Source organism: Acanthopagrus latus, chromosome 4 (assembly GCF_904848185.1).
Source record: "Acanthopagrus latus isolate v.2019 chromosome 4, fAcaLat1.1, whole genome shotgun sequence".
Lineage (NCBI taxonomy): Eukaryota > Metazoa > Chordata > Actinopteri > Spariformes > Sparidae > Acanthopagrus > Acanthopagrus latus.
The window spans coordinates 14,466,939-14,485,500 of NC_051042.1; the positions used below are offsets into that span (position 1 = coordinate 14,466,939).

General features: G+C 40.0%; 1 protein-coding gene across 5 annotated transcripts in view; it reads right to left on the minus strand.

The window, feature by feature from the left end:
- LOC119018783 (C-myc promoter-binding protein-like) overlaps nucleotides 1-16,280 on the minus strand; it is a 75,818-nt gene extending 59,538 nt beyond the window's left edge. For 4 of the 5 annotated variants that reach the window (XM_037096741.1, XM_037096740.1, XM_037096739.1 and 1 more), the window contains exon 1: nucleotides 16,020-16,280. The gene's annotated coding sequence lies outside the window, so the exon portion shown is untranslated. Of the gene's footprint in view, nucleotides 1-1,248; nucleotides 1,410-16,019 lie in introns of all 5 variants that reach the window. The other variant, XM_037096738.1, reaches the window with a different exon arrangement.
- Between the last annotated feature and the right edge of the window lie 2,282 nt (nucleotides 16,281-18,562).

Genomic DNA, 18,562 nt, shown 5'->3' on the forward strand with positions numbered 1-18,562 from the left:
ATATGAGATGAGAGGGTATAATGTGAGGAGGAGAGGGGATACAATTAGCTGCTAGCCAGCCATTTACAGTTTAGGCAGTTAGCTGATGGTCTTTGATCAGATTGACTTTAGTTCACATGACCAGCTAAAGGTTCAGTGTCCTCTCTCAAGGACACAAAACACTCTGCCGAGGACAGAGCATTGTTGGTTTTCAGAGTTTTGAACCTTCATTTGATTCCAAAAACTGAAACAGCACACTTAAAGCCTGGCTGACTACACAGACCTGAATCTGCATTTTAAAGAGGGATCAGTGAGGTGTTTCTTCACACTTGACATTCTGCCTCAATTACAGGCTGGTCCCACATAAAAACCTGCTGATTAGAAGCCTTGTGATATCATGGAGCCTATTAAGCAAGATGATAAAAGCCAAACATCTGTTATTTAATCTATCCAATGAAGGGCATGTCCTAACTGCACAACATCATCTACACTTTCTGAAGAAGCACAGACCAAAAGGTAAACTATCATAGGTTAGCACTACAGAGAACCCCGCTGATGTCACCTTAAAGTAGAAAATAATACACATGGGACATTTGTCACTGACTAGGTCACCCTCAATAAAATTTGCAATGAATCAAAAGCTGCTTTCAGTGAATAAATGTTGTTTGACTGCCATCCGCCTAAACCAACACTGACACCAGTTACAGCTGTGATCCTATCAGTCAAGCAACAGTTAAAAAATCACCAAACAATAGGGGTGGATTTTCTGTTTCTTAAACAGAGGGAGACTCTGCAAACACTTTCAACCTCTGAGAACAGCCAGTGAATCTTAATGATCAGTCTTTCTTTAAAGCAGTGTTCCAATTGACCTCCGATTATTTGCTGTGTCATGTTCACAGAAGAGGTGGGTGCACTGAGGTCAGATTCTACAGAACAGAACTAACATTTTAGGCCAAAGACACAACGAAGAACAAAAATAATGCTAATAAAAAAAGAAACAATAACATATCTCAAGAGCAGCTTCTTGAGGATTTGCCAGAAATGTTAAATGTGTTAAATTGGAGTTGCTGTCTTCTTAAAAAAAAAGACACTTTTAAATCTCCTTGATTAGATTTTATGTGGATTTGGTTCCATTGTGTCACAACTGGATTGAACTGTGTAATAATAATACAACTAATACTACTAATATACTCTCACTACACTATATGGCACACAAATGCAGGGAACCAGCTCTTGTACTGCCTCAGGCAATGTTCACTTTCTACTGACCAGCAGCAGGAGCAGCCTCTGGGTGTTGTGGTGTAAAGTCTCAGTCTGCCTCAGTGACCAGATTCATCACTCAACCTCTTGACACTCAAGCCTCCTGCATGAGAGTTTGTCTCTGTTGGCTCAAATGAAACTTCACCCCTGCTGGTACTTTCGCTCTTCTCCTGGTCAGTCATGAAAAACCACAAGAACACATTTGGGCTCATGACAGCTGAAATCATGAGGTGTGAGAAAAGTGCACCAGCACAGCAAGTATGCAGACTGGGTGTAAGAAACAGGTCACACATTAAACACATCTCTCATATATGTTGTCATTCATCACAGATGACAAATAAAACTGTTTAATTTTTACTTTAAAATGTTCCCAAGATGGTGTCACAGTCAGTGACCATTTCTCACATAACTAGCCACTTCATTGCAGGCAGATTTTGTAATCCAGTACTTTCTGCTCAATTTAATTCCAAATCCAACTGGACAAGGTCTGTGATTCCAACCATATGCTGTAAGAGGGTGTGGAAGGAGAGGTTTAATTAGCAGGGTGTGTTAGCTAGTGCATATGTTGGCTTAGGGGGCAGGTAAAAAAAGCTGCCAGCTCCAGTTTGTGTGATGCTATGCTAACAAGGCCTTAGCTGCCACTGCAAATACATAAACCACTGTTAGTTTTAACTACTGACTATAGTACTGTAAGTCAAGAAGTGACTGAAGTGACCAAATCTTTCTTGATTCTGACCTCTACCAGGGAAGCTCCTCCATCTGCAAATAGTGAGTTTTGGTCTTTGTCTTTGATCAGTAGCAGTGCTGAAAACATTTCATGTCAGCGTCCTTGTGACACATGTTGCTGTGCCGACTGTCTAGAGACATAAATATAACAACAGCTATCTTCAGTATTGAAAATCATACAGCCTAAAACTCCTTTTTTGTTTCTATATGCCTTTTTTCAGTCTAATGAGTGGTTCTGTCTATAGTTCACACAACATTTGAAAGAAAAGAGGTACTGTTTACATAACTCTAATTACAGCTGGATATTCATTAGTACAATGAAGTAATCTCTGCAGGCTCAATGAGCCAAGCTTATGTCCAGACAATGAGTGAATTTATGTTTCAGTCTTTGGTTATCACTTCCAGCTACTGACAGATGGTGATAAAAAATGCTGGTACACTGTGTTCTGGCCCTTGCTCTCAAATTACAAATGCATTTCACCTCATCACTTCCTCCCCTTGAAGGGCTGATGAGAAGACAGTCACAGTTCACTAATTTTCTGTGCCAAGTAATGTCTGGTCAGCCCGATAAGGCAAACAGAGTGGGGAGAGTTTGGTGGACCTCGGTCTGTGGTCCTTCTAGTCCACACATCACAAGGACACTCAAGCCTAATACTGAATACTAAATACTGGCAGTGCTCCTGCGGTTCAGCTGAGTGACCACAGGATATCTAAGAGCCATACATCTGCACAGCATCCTGAGTCCTGGACCACATTCTATGTTCAACTTCCTGTCCAACGCACAGAGCAGACTCATAAACGTTCCTGGGACACTCACATTACAACACACTGGTGTAACACCCAGAGGAAAGGATATGGGACACGTGCTCGATTCTCTTTCAGGAATGTTTACTTGGTCACCACACAAAATACACAAAATACACAAAATACGAAAGAGGGTTCTCTCTTAAATCAAAATGAAACTGGTGCAATTGGAAACCCAGCTGGTTTACCTAGCACTACACTACACTATACTAATACAGCTGGCTATGTATTGGCTCAATCAAATAAGGGGTGGGATAATAAAAGCTTTTGTCAAGCTTGATAACGTACAGTCCTACATATATTGAGTTCATGAATTATGTTTAATTGGCTGTTCACCATAAAAATATTTGTGTTGCATACAGTATGTGATGCAATAATAAGCCATTTGTTTCTCAACAAAATGTAAGGGAAACTGATTCCAGTATGTTTCAGAGCCATTTCAGGATTTTTAACTGATTTTGATGATCAGGCTATCATGAATCGCAAGTATGATCCTAGCATTGCATGTATTTTTTTTGTATGTCATTATATTTTATGATATCAAACAAAAAAGTGAAACAGTAAAATCCTTGAACAAAATTCTCTATTTGAAATAAGTGACTCATCAGATTTAACAGACAGCCGCAGGCCAAGCAACAATGCCGATATACTATTTGATTTTTCATCTTGTCTATTTATGAAATATACTGTAATAGTGTCAAAGCCCAAATAATCTTTTTTATTGCTGTTATATGTAATCCTTGGTTCAATTAAATTGTTGTTAGATTATCCCATTAAAGGTGAGTGATTCTGGGAGGTTGACTGTTGAGTCTCATTCCTGGCTCGGCCCAAGTCTACATAGAAATTTAAGGATATGGGAATGAGACTCAACAATTAACCAGCTTTCTCCAGAATGGTTGAATAGACATGCAAGAAAGCAGTGCAGCATCTAGTGCTGGATATGAATTCTAAATGTTAACGTCATGAATGAATGTTCAAATATGGTACAGCCCTAGAAGCTTGTAGTGGAGGGTTAAGAAATATGAATCTAGTGCACTTTCGCACATGCTCACAACACTCCCTCCCTATAAAGCCTGCATGTGAGCATGTGTGAGGGCTGAAAGGCTGACCGACAGCCTGGAGAAGAGGCGAGACATTGATGAAGTTCGTTATGTGAGTGTGTGTGCCAGCACAAGGTCCTAGGGTCACATTCCTGTATTTCACAGGCACGATGAAAGGCTGAAACTTAATGTGGTCAACATGTGTGGTTTTGTCAAGTGCAGGACATAAAACTATTGAGCAAATCTACATTCAACTATTCTTCATTTAAAACATATTCAAAGCACATGTTGGACGTATTAAAATTTAACTACAGTATAATATGCAATGTATAATGAAGCACAAGGGGAAATTACACAGGGTGTCGACCAATTACCGATGCTTTATTGACCCAGTAGGATTTTGCATGGGACTCAACACAAAACAGACTTGGGTATTATTTTATGGAGCCCACTGTAAAAAAGTTAACTACTCCTCAGTTATAACAAACCTGTAACAAAAGATAGATTCTGACGTAATTTATTTCAGTCCCATGGATGCAAAACAGTGAGGAGCTCTGCAGTGTCACCTCACCAGCAGACTGACCATACAGCCACATGACTGACCGAAGAATGATACTCATCCTCGTCATGCTGTCAGCCTGCTATAAATACAGCCCCCAAACCAAAGCAGAAGCACTGTGGCACACGTTACATAAGGATTACATTTATATATATTGCATATACTCCCACTGAAATCAAACCACCTCTATTGTCTTCAAACTGCTCCCTCTCCCTGCCCTACATACAAGAATAGAGGAAATCAACATAGCGAGTTTGCACCGGAGACACTGGCGGCAGAATTTAAAATGAATCAGAGATTTCACAGTTCCTACTTTCACCAGGCCGTCAGTCAAAATTCTTGTGAAGGTGATTATACGGATTAATGGGTTACACAAAAAATATTTTACAATTACAGATTATGCTGCAATGGCATGATGATGAAACCCTAAAAACAAAGCAATCTTTAATAATTAATTTCACATTATCATGAGAGGTTCAGTCTGAGCAGAAACACAGATTAAAACGTTAATAGAATGTTTGTTTTTTCCAAAAGCTGTTAAATTTAGATACATCAAAGTAGTGTTTTCAAAAGTACTTATTTTTCAATACATATCAATTCTGAATATTTCAAGTGGTGTCAATACTCATTTTCTGCAGGACCAATACAAAGGCTCTTACTCTCTCTTCTCTCAGACAGCGGCACACATCAAGATTTCCACTAGTTTATCAAATAACCAAATGCCTAAACCAAAGCATCATGGAATTTTTCTAAAATGTATTTCAAAGATTTTTATCAAACTGTATTACACAAGATGAAAACTATCAGTGGTACAGTTATGTGTACAGTTAAGGCTGTTTGTTGGTGAATAAATGCTACAACTCCTAAAGACTTGAACCAAGCCATGTCTTTCTTTCCACCTGCTGATAACCTAAGTGGGGTTAGCCATGCAGTTAGTAACAAATTTGACCCTGGCTTTCTTAAGGTGGACCGACACAAGTGAATCAGAAATTCAACACTTAAGTAACAAGCTGGTTCCCCGACCAACCCTGCTTGGCCACCAGCCCACAAACTTTTCAGGAGGATAATATTTAACGTTAATGTTATAGCCTAAAATATAAACTTTTATGCCTTCAATGTTGTGTCAATTTTCCCTGTGATACTTAAAATGATACTGATTATCAATACTGTACTGTAGTTAACAATTCAAGCAGCATGAAAACACTACACAAATTGCTGAGAAGGCATAACAGTGAGAAAAGCCCATCTATTATATATCCAGTCCATGGATTTCCATGCTCAGATCATCATTGGATTCTCTCCCAGGAACTGCATCCAAAAGATGCAGAGCTGTGACTCACATAGTGCCTGACACATAAGAATAAAAATCTGCTCCACAGCTTAAGTGGTCTAATCCAAATATCTTAACTCGCTGGCTGCCCTACTTCTCCCTGGCAGACTGACCTGGAAGGGAAAGCTTGACTAGGTCTTGTGGTAAACGCCCAAAGATTCCTCCCAGCATAAAAGTTGTGAACATTTAAGAGCCGATGTACTCAGACCACAAGCCTCTTCAAAAAGGTCACTGGAGCCCCTACGGTGATCCTGGGGCGCTACAGATAATATTTATGTGTTTCTGAATCATTTAGGACCTGGGCTCATTCAGCACAAATGCCTTTGGAATGGTTTTCCCCAAGACGTTGCAGACTGTAAAGCTGAAATCAGCATTTGATTGCAGAGTACATTAAAGTATGTGGTTAACTTGGAATAAAGATACTTCAGGACATGTCACACCTGGATGCACAGATTATTTGGGCTCTGTATGATACTCCCCAGTTATCAAATAGGGTGGAGAGTGGTATGATAGAGAAGCAGACTGGATGGAAAAGCTCCACAGGCCTAGAAACTTTAAAGTCAGCCGAAAGAAGGGCCTGGTGCCAGAGCCATAGACAAAGCTTCCCAGCCCAAACTCACTGACTTATAACCACAGCAAGAGCTCAGGGAGGAGTTCGATAAGATGTCCAGACCCAACAGACCTTCAGTCGCTTCCACAAGGGTTTTGTTTAAGCCAACGTGACAGGGGAACGATTTCCAGCTGTCACGAGTTCACGAGAACCGGGGGCCAATGAAACGCACCAAAGGGACTCTCGTTTGAATTTCCAATGGCCCAGTGTCTGCTCTCCATTCCAGCTGTAAAGACATCCTGCACAGAGACAGCCACAGCAGGGCAGACACGTGGAGGAGGTGAAAAGGAATGTGCTCAAGAATATAAACACAAGCCAGTAGGAAGCCTTACTAGCCAAGCATCTGCTTCTAGTTAGCCTAGAGGGGTGGGTGTTTGGCTCTCTTGCCTTTTCGCAGCATCAGGTCATGTAACATTGTTTTTAGGAAACATGACCTCTGTGAGAAATAAGCATAAAAAGTTTGGAATCTAAAAGTGTAATCTGACACTTGACTCGTTATTTAACTTATTCAACCAAAGGCCAAGAAAAGCACAACTCAAGCTGTTCAATGTTACTGAAGTAACTGCTGGTCCTGACAGAGTTTCATCCTCTTAACTCACACCTAGAAAACAATCAAAAGAATTTAAAACACAGGCATAAAAGGAAGCTAAATATCCACAAAATGAGCAACAAGCTTTAGAATCTCACAAACATTCACTTTTGGCAGATAAACACGTGCTTGCTTGTATCACTGTCAATTAATGTGACTATTTGTTCATGAGGTTGTCTCTTGTTTTTGCATTCTGGCAGAAGTGCATTTTTCATGGTTCGACACAAATATCCTATTAGGGACTGACAAAGTCAGTCAGATTTTACAACCACCTGTCATGTAGACAGCCTTCCATTTTTTCTGACAGGGTGACAATAAACATGGTGTTCCCCAAAAACTACACAGTCCCCCTCTGCGTCAGTCATACATACCCACCTTGTTATGTCCTGTAACTGTGTTCCTTCAACCAATCTGGGCTGAAAAGAAAATGGATTGATAGGAGCATCAAGATAAAGGATAAAGGAGTTCTAAATCATGAGATCCATCTTGTATCTGCAAGAGCAGAAGACTTACAAGGACCAGTTTACATTAAAATGTGAATTATCTTAAGCAGCTCAAACAAAATTATAAGTGATGCTGTGAGATGAAGGTTTTACTTCAGAAAGACAGTACTCATCATCAACGAGATCTAAATGGATGATGTCACTGTGTTAGAAAATGCCTTTAGGAAACATTTACCTAAAACTTTACTCATTATTTCCACTGCAGAGGCTTAGAGGACGTCTCCTAAATAACTGAGGACATTTGACTTTCTGGCTGTAAAACACAAACCGTATGAAGTGCCTGAGATTTGTAAAATGCACAACAAAAATACTCCTTTCAAAACAAGCAATGAGGTTACAGTACAAGAAAATATTTAGCTTTATTCAGCAGAGAGAAAGGTTAAGCTGTTGCTATGGCACATATTTTTGTCAGCAGAACTGTACTCCTTGACTTCATATTGAATCTTCAGGTTTAAGCAATTATCAAAGCAGGAGGAGGTTGTCTGGGGTCAAGCACTAAGGTTTTATCCATTAGCACTTGCCTTTGCAAGAGCAATGTGACAAATGTAACAGTTTATAATTCTATTAACTACGTACAGAGGAAAATCATCGGGTAGAAAATGGAAATAATAATGTCAAGGTTAGCAATATGTGCACTGCTGGAACATACCTATACCAAACATGAATATGCTAATAGTACTGTGAGGTGCTTCAGTATGAATGCACCAGTGGGCATACCAAGTGCCTTGAAAAACTTTGTACAAGGTCTTGACCTAAATTTCAAAAGATGTTTTGAAATTCGTATCAGGTTCAGAGTGATCTGTCTCTCAGACTGTGATGTGTTTGTTATAGATAATTAAACACCAACCATGATAAATGGTGATGCAGCAGGATGAGAAGCAGCAGTTATAGGCTTAACCCTGCCAGCAACAGATCTCATTAACATCACCATCTGATTACATCGAAAAAACAAAGCAAAGCAAAAATGTGTTTCTTGTCCAGCTCATGGAACAAACAAGCTTCCTTTTCCACTAAATGCATTAACCAATATAACTAAAGGATGCACACCAATAGACAGATATGAATCTTTAAGACAGATATATATATATATATATATATATATATATATATATATATATATATATATGTATATGTATATATATATATATATACACTATATTACCAAAAGTATTCGCTCACCCATTCAAATGATCAGAATCAGGTGTTCTAATCACTTGGCCTGGCCCCAGGTGTATAAATTCAAGCACTCAGGCATGCAGACTGTGAAACAAGACATTTGTGAAAGAATGGGCCGCTCTCAGGAGCTCAGTGAATTCCAGCGTGGAACTGTCATAGGATGCCACTTGTGCAACAAATCCAGTCGTGAAATTTCCTCGCTCCTAAATATTCCACAGTCAACTGTCAGCTCTATTATAACAAAATGGAAGCGTTTGGGAACAACAGCAACTCAGCCACGAAGTGGTAGGCCACGTAAAGTGACGGAGAGGGGTCAGCGGATGCTGAAGCGCATAGTGCAAAGAGGTCGCCGACTTTCTGCACAGTCAATTGCTAGAGAGCTACAAACTTCATGTGACCTTCAGATTAGCCCAAGTACAGTACGCAGAGAGCTTCATGGAATGGGTTTCCATGGCCGAGCAGCTGCAGCCAAGCCACACATCACCAAGTGCAATGCAAGGCGTCGGATGCAATGGTGTAAAGCACGCCGTCACTGGCCTCTAGAGCAGTGGAGACGCGTTCTCTGGAGTGATGAATCACGCTTTTCCATCTGGCAATCTGATGGACGAGTCTGGGTTTGGAGGTTGCCAGGAGAACGGTACATTTCAGATTGCATTGTGCCAACTGTGAAATTTGGTGGAGGAGGAATTATGGTATGGGGTTGTTTTTCAGGAGCTGGGCTTGGCCCCTTAGTTCCAGTGAAAGGAACATTGAATGCTTCAGGATACCAAAACATTTTGGACAATTCCATGCTCCCAACCTTGTGGGAACAGTTTGGAGCGGGCCCCTTCCTCTTCCAACATGACTGTGCACCAGTGCACAAAGCAAGGTCCATAAAGACGTGGATGACAGAGTCTGGTGTGGATGAACTTGACTGGCCTGCACAGAGTCCTGACCTGAACCCGATAGAACACCTTTGGGATGAATTAGAGCGGAGACTGAGAGCCAGGCCTTCTCGACCAACATCAGTGTGTGACCTCACCAATGCGCTTTTGGAAGAATGGTCAAAAATTCCTATAAACACTCTCCTCAACCTTGTGGACAGTCTTTCCAGAAGAGTTGAAGCTGTAATAGCTGCAAAAGGTGGACCGACATCATATTGAATTCTATGAGTTAGGAATGGGATGGCACTTCAGTTCATAGAATGAGTAAAGGCAGGTGAGCGAATACTTTTGGTAATATAGTGTATATATTGGAGAAAAATATACATTGGTAAGAACACCTCTGCAGCACTACAGAAATTGCAGCTTCTTCCGTTTGGATGTTGCCCTAAACCATAATGGGATTATGATAATGTTTGGATTAATTGTGCAGCTCTTTTGACCATGAATTGTAGTAAACAGAATTTGAGGTTGAAAATTAAACTGGCTACATTGTTTCTAAACTACTTAAACCATATATTAGAATTTCTTTTCCATCATTACAGTTTGTGCATTTTTACCCTTTACTTGATACAACCCCTAGAGAGATAGTACAAAATGTTCTTGATCATATTTACTATGTCTACGTATGATGACTAAATGGTCCCTCAGATTCACTTCGAGCTTTCCAGTTTCTCTTTGTGCATATAGAGCTACTGTGGCCTACTTTATAAGCATCTTGGCATATGTTTGGATTTTATTCAAGTCAATTAAATTTCTGATATTAGTCAGCCCCGAGAAAAAAGTTTGACACTGTCCTTTTAAAAATAGGGATAGCTGGTTCTGAGAGCTTCGATGGCTCCATAACAGGACAGAGTCGTGTGAACTGAGAGGATGGACACTGCAGCAACACTCCCACACCACTTGTATCTCCAATCTGGTGTGCATTTGAAGCCAGACTGGGCAATATGTTGCACGCAGCCATATCAGTGGGGTTTACGCACAGTTTTATTGGTGGTTTGAGGTACAGCATTATTGTTACAGGACATTGTTTTTTAACATTAGATCTCTATCCTGCTGAATGCATTTCTGCAGTCAGATTTTCAGTTGATCATTTGTTGAGCCTTCTACAGATTCTGCACTCATTTAAGTGTTAGCACCTTAAATGCATTTCAAGGTCACACTTCAGTAAACAGATATTTCGTTACATTCTGTAAGATTAAATACTAATCCAAACACTTCAACCCATACAAGGGGTTACCACCCTGACTCTGTGTACAGTATCACACAGGGAAGTGCTAATGCAGAGCCCTGTGAGAATTAATACCATGTCTCCAGGAAACCTGATCCCACCAACCTGCCTCCTCTCCCAGCCTGATCTTTTAATTCCCTAGTTGGCAGAAAACAGCTCCTAAGGCTGGTGCTTTGCCTTCAGGTCAGACAAAGTAATTTTATACAAACATACCCATTTGTTTGCCAGCGTGACCTCTTTATTTGCAGCTTGTTGACGTTGGAGTCTGGCACTTTTGATTTAGTGACGTCTTTAGTCTCTGTCCGTATGATGGGGAGAAATGGAAGTGAGTGGGAATAATCCCTTACCCTTGTGAATCCAGTAGACCACATAGCAGCAGCAGCAGCAGAAAAATGTGAGAATCAGACAATTATAGCCTTCACAACTGCATGCTCGACTGTGGCAAAAAAAAATTCTGATAAATCTACTGAACTGAAGTTTCCTTAAAGTGGAACAGAGCAGACTTTAATGTAATGAAAAAATACTGAGTCTTCATTGCATGTGAATACAGTTCCCACATCAATTGCTCAGAAAGCCACGATTCTAATTTGTTAATTTTCTGACATTAGTTATTGCCTTATACATATAAAGATATTGTTTTCATTTATGAAGTGAGAATTTATTAGACGTGTACTTAAAAGTTGGAGCAAAAGCGGAGCCCAACAGGGGGCTCATATTGCTCTATCTCATTATGAAAATTTTATATGTAAAACAGTGATAAAAGCCTCACAACCCCGCAACATGACTTCTCAGAATTTGGGCAATAAAATTTGGAGAGTTGATTACATTTTACCTCCATCCAAGTTAGCTCAGCGCAAAACTGAAGTTATTTGCTAAACTGCTTTCCCTGAATCTGTAACTGATGCTGATGGAGCAAAATTTGGACCTCTCTAATCAACCCTTCAGTGTGAGTGCCTTCCCTGCTCTCAAAGGGGTCAATCAATTCTCAAAATTAGTTATGAATCTCATATTAGGTGATTAGATCAGAGCTCATCTTGTCTAACACCAGATGCCACCCACCAACTGAGGACGCATCCTGCTTTTCTCCCGGCAGACAATACTCTGAGCTTACAGCTAATTAGTGTTTTTGGGTGGTATTCCCTGGGAACATGTAATCCTGTTCTCAGTTGTTCTGCATACAAATCTATAGCAGATTTTCTTTTCTAGTACAGTGTCTCCTTTTGGCTGCATTGCATAAAAAAGACAACCACAATGTGCTGTGACCTTCAGGCTGACACAATATCCGGAATCACTGAAACATCAGATCCGCTTTCAACAAATCTTGTTACTAAAATATTTTGTGTTTGGCATAATCTGCATTGACGAAGGACAGAATATCGTATGTTTTGTATATTTTGTGTGTGCATTCATGATTATGTCTGTAGCAGCCACCGACCACCATGGTGCATCAGTCAACAACAATGCAGAAGTCATCAGAGACAGAAAGTGTCATTTTAACACTCAGAGGAGTAGGAAATAGACCAGAATGCAAAAAGCTTGACTGTCAAGTCATTTTCAGCATTTACATCTCTTGCTCTGTTGCTCTCTGCCATCACCATCTCTATTACTCCCTCAAACTACAAGTATAAACCACAGCTGAACATAACAAGCTGGCAGGGAACAAGGCAGAATATTGCAAGGAATCATAAAAAAACCCTTCTACTTTGATGTGAATATCCAAGTGATATCCAAAGTACACATACACTTCTGTATGAAATCAAATTATACACCATGTAGGGCTGCATGATACAGTGAGAAAAATCATATTGCAATGATTTGGACAGATATTACAAATGAAATATGATTCACAAGAAGAAGGAAATATCATCATAATATTCATTTTCACTGAAAAAATATTAAAATCATGATGATGATGATGATGATGATGATATCGATGATGATGTGACAAAGTTTGTAGGCCAGGATATCACTGTAGCTCTCAATGCAGTTTCATCAGACAGAAAATCCGAAAACTGCAGCGTCTGTGATTTGGATATTGCACATGGCCACAGTCACAATTCTGATGGTATTTCAATGAAGTGCACGCCCCTTACAATAACAACACAATAATTTTATGAAAATATGTGCTTAACATTCAGATTTCCAACCTATCCTCATACCTAAACCACCAAATAGGTAAATTGGCAACATCTCCCAAAACAACATACATCATCATTCCAAACACAGCATGGTCAATGCAGCGCAAAAGTGAAACTTGTACCAGACCTTCTTATCTATATCCTTACAACTTGGTTAGGTTTTGCCAAGATAACTACCTAGTTATGGTTAGGCAAACAATACGTGGTTATGTTCAGAAATAAACACTCATTGTATGTCATGTTACTTCAGTACGTAATAAGTAAAATAAATCTCAGTGTTGACTTTTGTTACATGCTGGGCACCAACAGCAGTTTCCAGAATTAAAGACTTGTTCTACAGATGTAACAGTTACAGCAAGTAGAGGACACTGCCTAACCACAAACCTAAATATGGGTCGTAATTACCTGCTTTGAATTTTTAGAATATTTAGAATTTATGAAAATTAAACAATAAAACCTTTCACAGAAGACCACATCATCAGACTTCCGCTCACTGCCAAGGAAACTTCAGACAATCTCCAGTTCCGGCATTAAACATACACGGTTATGCAGTTCAAGTAACAGTGATAAACATGACTATTCCTCAAGCATGAAAGGGGTGAACACTCATTCTGCAGCTGACATCTCTTCGACGTGGGACTCTTATTTTCCAACTTTGTTTGTGTTCACTGAATTATGAAAGATGGGAAAACATGCACCCTTTGCCTCAGGTAGCCACTGCCACAAGGAGGCCATTTGGTGTCAATTATAGTTGGACAGCAGGCATTTACCTCGAGGCTAGTGTCAGGGTGAGAGGATCCAGGGATACCGAGCGTACCTGTGGTCTTCGATCAGCTAAGCAGACACTGTCTGGTTGTCTGTCCTTTGATCTTTAACTCACTGCCGTAAATCCTCTTCTTGGACCAGGACAAGGCTACACACCACAGTCAAGCACCCTATACAATCTGTCCATGCCATTTGGCTCTCCAGTTCCAGATGAGAGTGCCTTCACCTCAAATATAGCTAATTTTTGTCAGTGGCATTCCAATAGGGTGCCTTTCTGCTCTCTGAACATGAACCAACACGGCAATAAGATAGAAGAAAAACATCCTGTCCATCACGTGCGTAACAACAGAATCTGGCCATGAGAAATTCCAGCACTTGAATGAAAAGCCAAAAAAAAAAAAAAAAAAAAAGGCAAGCAGAGCAGGCAGAGGATTTATGGGATCAGAGTGTAGGTTACCTTTCTGGTATGTGGAGCTGAGGTTTTCAAATCACAGGCTTTGGAGTATTTCTGTCACATATATGATTTGAACGGACTTGCCTGTCCCATGCAACACCACTAAACGATGCAGAGAGGAATTTTTGGGGAAGTAAACCCTCAGAATGTCAAGCCCCAATGGACGGCAGTCATCCCCACTGCTCACGTGTAATGTTTATAATGTCAGAAAGGAGCAGAGGACCATTCAAGCCTGGGACCCCAATCATCAACATTGTGTAGAAAAAGTTCTACATTCTGTCTCAGGATTAAACAATTTAAAATGTGTGTAAAAAAAATCATGATTTATCAAACATGCGTACAACAGTCATAACACCATGCTGGTACATGTTCAGGGGACATTTACATTCAGAAACGCCCCACATTGCCCATATATGATAACAAAACATCCATGTGCCAATCTGTCTCCAATCTTATGCATAAAGTCCTGAGATTAAAATACAAGTCAAGACAGTCACAGTATATAGACAGTAAAATAACATTTAGTTTTGTATAAAACCACTCAGTGAACTACACTCTCTTACTCAATATTCGCCACCAAAACCAACATGGCCGTCACCTCGGCATTATAAAGGGTGAAAATCACAACAGGTTTGGCCATATTGACAATGTGAGAGTAGAGTTGGTCAGTTCTGTGAGCTAGCCAATATACAAAACCAGCTCTTTAAGGTTTTGGTGATGGGTTTTGGCAATTGCATTGGAATCACCATAGGTACCTAGGGCTGGGCAATATATTTATATATCATTATCATGATATGAGACTATGTATCAGCTTAGATTCTGGGCAGCGTTGAATCATAATATGGGATAAACTTAGTCATTAAATCCACATTACTGATGATTATTGATCAGAAATCTCATTGTGTTGGTATTTTGTACCAATAGCCATCCCTACAATATTGTTGCCATATTGACATGGAAGTGGGAAGGGCCTATTTCATCCCAAATATTTTGATATTTGATTTTAGAAGAGATTTATGAAGTGCTTTTGAGAAGATTTCAAAGTATCATGGTATATGGTATAAAATATATTATTTTATTTTAAGCCCATACCGTCCAGCCCTAAAGGCACCCATTAAGCACTCATCTGATGAATAAGGGCCCTGGTATGCTTCCCCCTCCTGAGCTCAGCTTCCTCACCTTGCACTGGCATTTTTTCACATATGTGCAGCGATGCACCACAGTATCAGTTAACAAATCCCGCAGACTTACACAATAGCTTTGTTTGCAGGGACAAACTCTTGCAGAATAAAATAATAAAAAAAAAAGACTATGAAAATAAATGACAGCTTTATAGGCTGGACTGTAAAATCGTTAACAAAGGGCATGACATAGTGAAATTACTCTAATGTAACACAAGCCTTACAGGCATGGCTTGGGCACAAAAGTACAAACTGAGCAATCTAATATATCCTCAAGCAAGGCAAGGCATGGGGTGCAAAAGGAGAGGGTGAGCTGGTGTTTTGGGTTATTTTTAGTTCTTAACGACCTGCACGCTAGTGGCTGCATATAACCTCGGATGAACAGAGGTTGAATGTGGTGTGAACAGTGTGTGTTTGCATCACGTCACACGGCACAGGTGACTGAAATATTCACCAGCTGCCGGTGCCTGCAAACAACCTGTGGCACATATTTAGCTCCAGGACTGAGGCAGCGGCGAGGGAAGCACGAGAGGAATCGGGTCAAACGCAGCGAGGGCAGAATCACCGTTAGCGACAGTTAATATAACATAAAACACAAACGCAAGAAAAAAAGAAAGAAAATGACAACAAACACTAGTGAGCTGACTGAGATAGCGTGAGGTATTTTCTAGCTTGTTCTAGCAGCTGTTCGCTAAATCCCTTAGCGGCCAGTCAGCCAGTCAGTCACTATAACGGTTCATCATCTCCTACTTACCCGCTTGTGGACGTCAAATTAGTGCCCGCACACAACTTCGCCCGGTGTCGTCTACCGGCGCTGCTTCATCACAGCACCGTTCGTATACCGAAAAGGTGAGGTAACCTGTGCGGGTGTTGTTGTTCTTCTGTTTGTTTGTTGTTTTTTTTTTCCTCCGCTCGAGAGTCTAGCTATCCAGCCGAGCTTGGCTTCTTCTCCTCTGTCTGTCAGTCAGTGTGCGGCGCCGGCTGTCCGCTCCGCCGCCATCTTGGTTGTGATGGGAATCCGCCGCCCGCGCGCGCACACACACACACTTGCACACGCGCGCGCGCGTCTCTCTGGGTGGCACTTTTACATCACAGCCAGCCTCTCCCAGCAGGAAGGATCTCCTGTAATCTACCTGATGCTGACAGTGTATGAACTCACACTACTCACACTCATCTCTGCCTGGAACGTTTTGAATTCAACTGGCCTGTTTCTGCTTCTTGATTAATGAATAATCCCACTTCGTTGCATGATGTAGTTTAATATAAACGGACAGAATGAATACACCCTTGGCTACCATGGTGCACAAATAGTCAAAAAAATGGTCTGCCATTAATTCAACAATTTCATTGTAAGGATGAACTATCTCCCCAGGTTTCATGTATGGCGGGCCACCAGGACCAAAATCATATGTATTAAACAACAGAATATATATGATACTTTTACATTTTAAACATGAAACTATAAACCCCATCTCCCACATTTTACCATTATTATTATTATTATTATTATTATTAACTTTGGATTGCATTTTGATTTGTCTGCATATTTATTTTGTGGAACAATTTAGCAGTTTATCAGTTTCTTATAAACTATAATTAATTATTTAAGTTTTCAAAATATTGCAGTTTTTTTTTTTCCAAAAGTTGGAGCAAAAGTCATTATTTTTTATTCCATAGACACTACAGAGTGGAGTTGTTTGTCATACTAAAACCAGAAATTCAGTTAGCGTTTTTGCACATCCGGCTCCCTTGTCTCGGTCTATGACTTTTTTCATGTTTTCAGTTAAATGGCTGAAATAAGGTCTGTGTTTACTACTGGCTAACATAGACATTCTATTCTAAAACATAAAATGCATCGTTAAATGTATCACAGTTGAATAATAAAGTGCTAACATGTCTTTAATGTTATTGTTGCTAGCAAGTGGCTCAATAAGACTAGAGACATTGTCATGGACAATAAACTTCATCATGCCGAACACAGAGACCATCTACTCTTTACAAGCAGACTTTAGTTACAAAGTATGTGGAGGCTGAAAATGGGAAATGTGGATGAAATATTTTTTTTCAGCCTGACTCACTAGGTCAATTATGAATGTCAAAGAGATCATTAATGAAGAGTGAATTTCATTTTCAGCTCCAGGAGGCAAGAGTATGGTTTTGGATGGCATCCAAATACTCCTACTCAGAAAAGAAAAAAAAAGAGCTCGAAGCTGCGCCATGTTGTGGAATGTATTTGTTCCCCTCCCCTTGTTTCTTCTGGTGTTTCAACACTGATTGTGTTTGAGTTCAGTACATTTAAGAGAAAACATTGTAAAGAACATGTTTGTATCACAAAGACTGGTCATGCCCATTTCATATTTTTCAAGAAAAGCTTTGATCAGATTCCCAACAATGAGAAAAACAAAAAATATTATGGAATTCACAATAGCCTGTGAGGCTTTACACTGTGACATACTGAGGTCATTTGTTGATTGTCTTAAATAATTACTTTTCATAGTCATTGAATTGAAATGCACCAAATTCCACACAACCATGACATTAAAACAATGAAGAGAAGAAATAAGATCCATTATTTTCCCCAAGACACAAAACTCATTTTGCAAAGATTAAAACAAAATTACACAGGAAACAAGAAAAAGAGAGGATTTATAATCCCATCTATGGTTGAAAACCCACGGAGCTTTAAAAAATCCCCTCCATGATAGAAGTAAATATATCACAATGGCTGAATAACAAAGAAATATCTGACACAGCAAGGACCAAAATGGAACCAAAAATAAATGCATGGCGGTCATGATGATGAAGCCAAAGTGAAGCTGTGCATGTTTGATATCTCCGTAATCTTCTCATTAGATTTGAGACTGTAGTCATGCAAAGTTTATGTAAGAGCATGGAAATAATGATTCTACATTATGCTTATTTTTTTTTTTTCCTCACCAGCTCCTGGGAAAAATATTGCTCTCTTTAGCTACTAAATGCTCCAAGTGTTCTCCAGCTGGTTGCTAACTGTGTCTGTGTCTGCTGCTGGTGCCAAGCTGCTGCAGTAATCCAATATGGTACAAATACTGGTTATGTTTGTCTTGTTTGACAGACCAATGCTCAGTCCCATTTCCAAGTGTTTGAGATCCCTCTTACCCCTCACAACAGAGTTAACAAGAGGAAGTGGTTGAAATTTTTCCCTCATGAAATGGGACAATCCTTCAAGCCCCTCATGTGTCAATGGTGGTCATTGATGGTGTTTATGTAAAAAAAAAAAAATGCGACAAGACATTTCCAATATGCCTTCTTCCGCTGTGA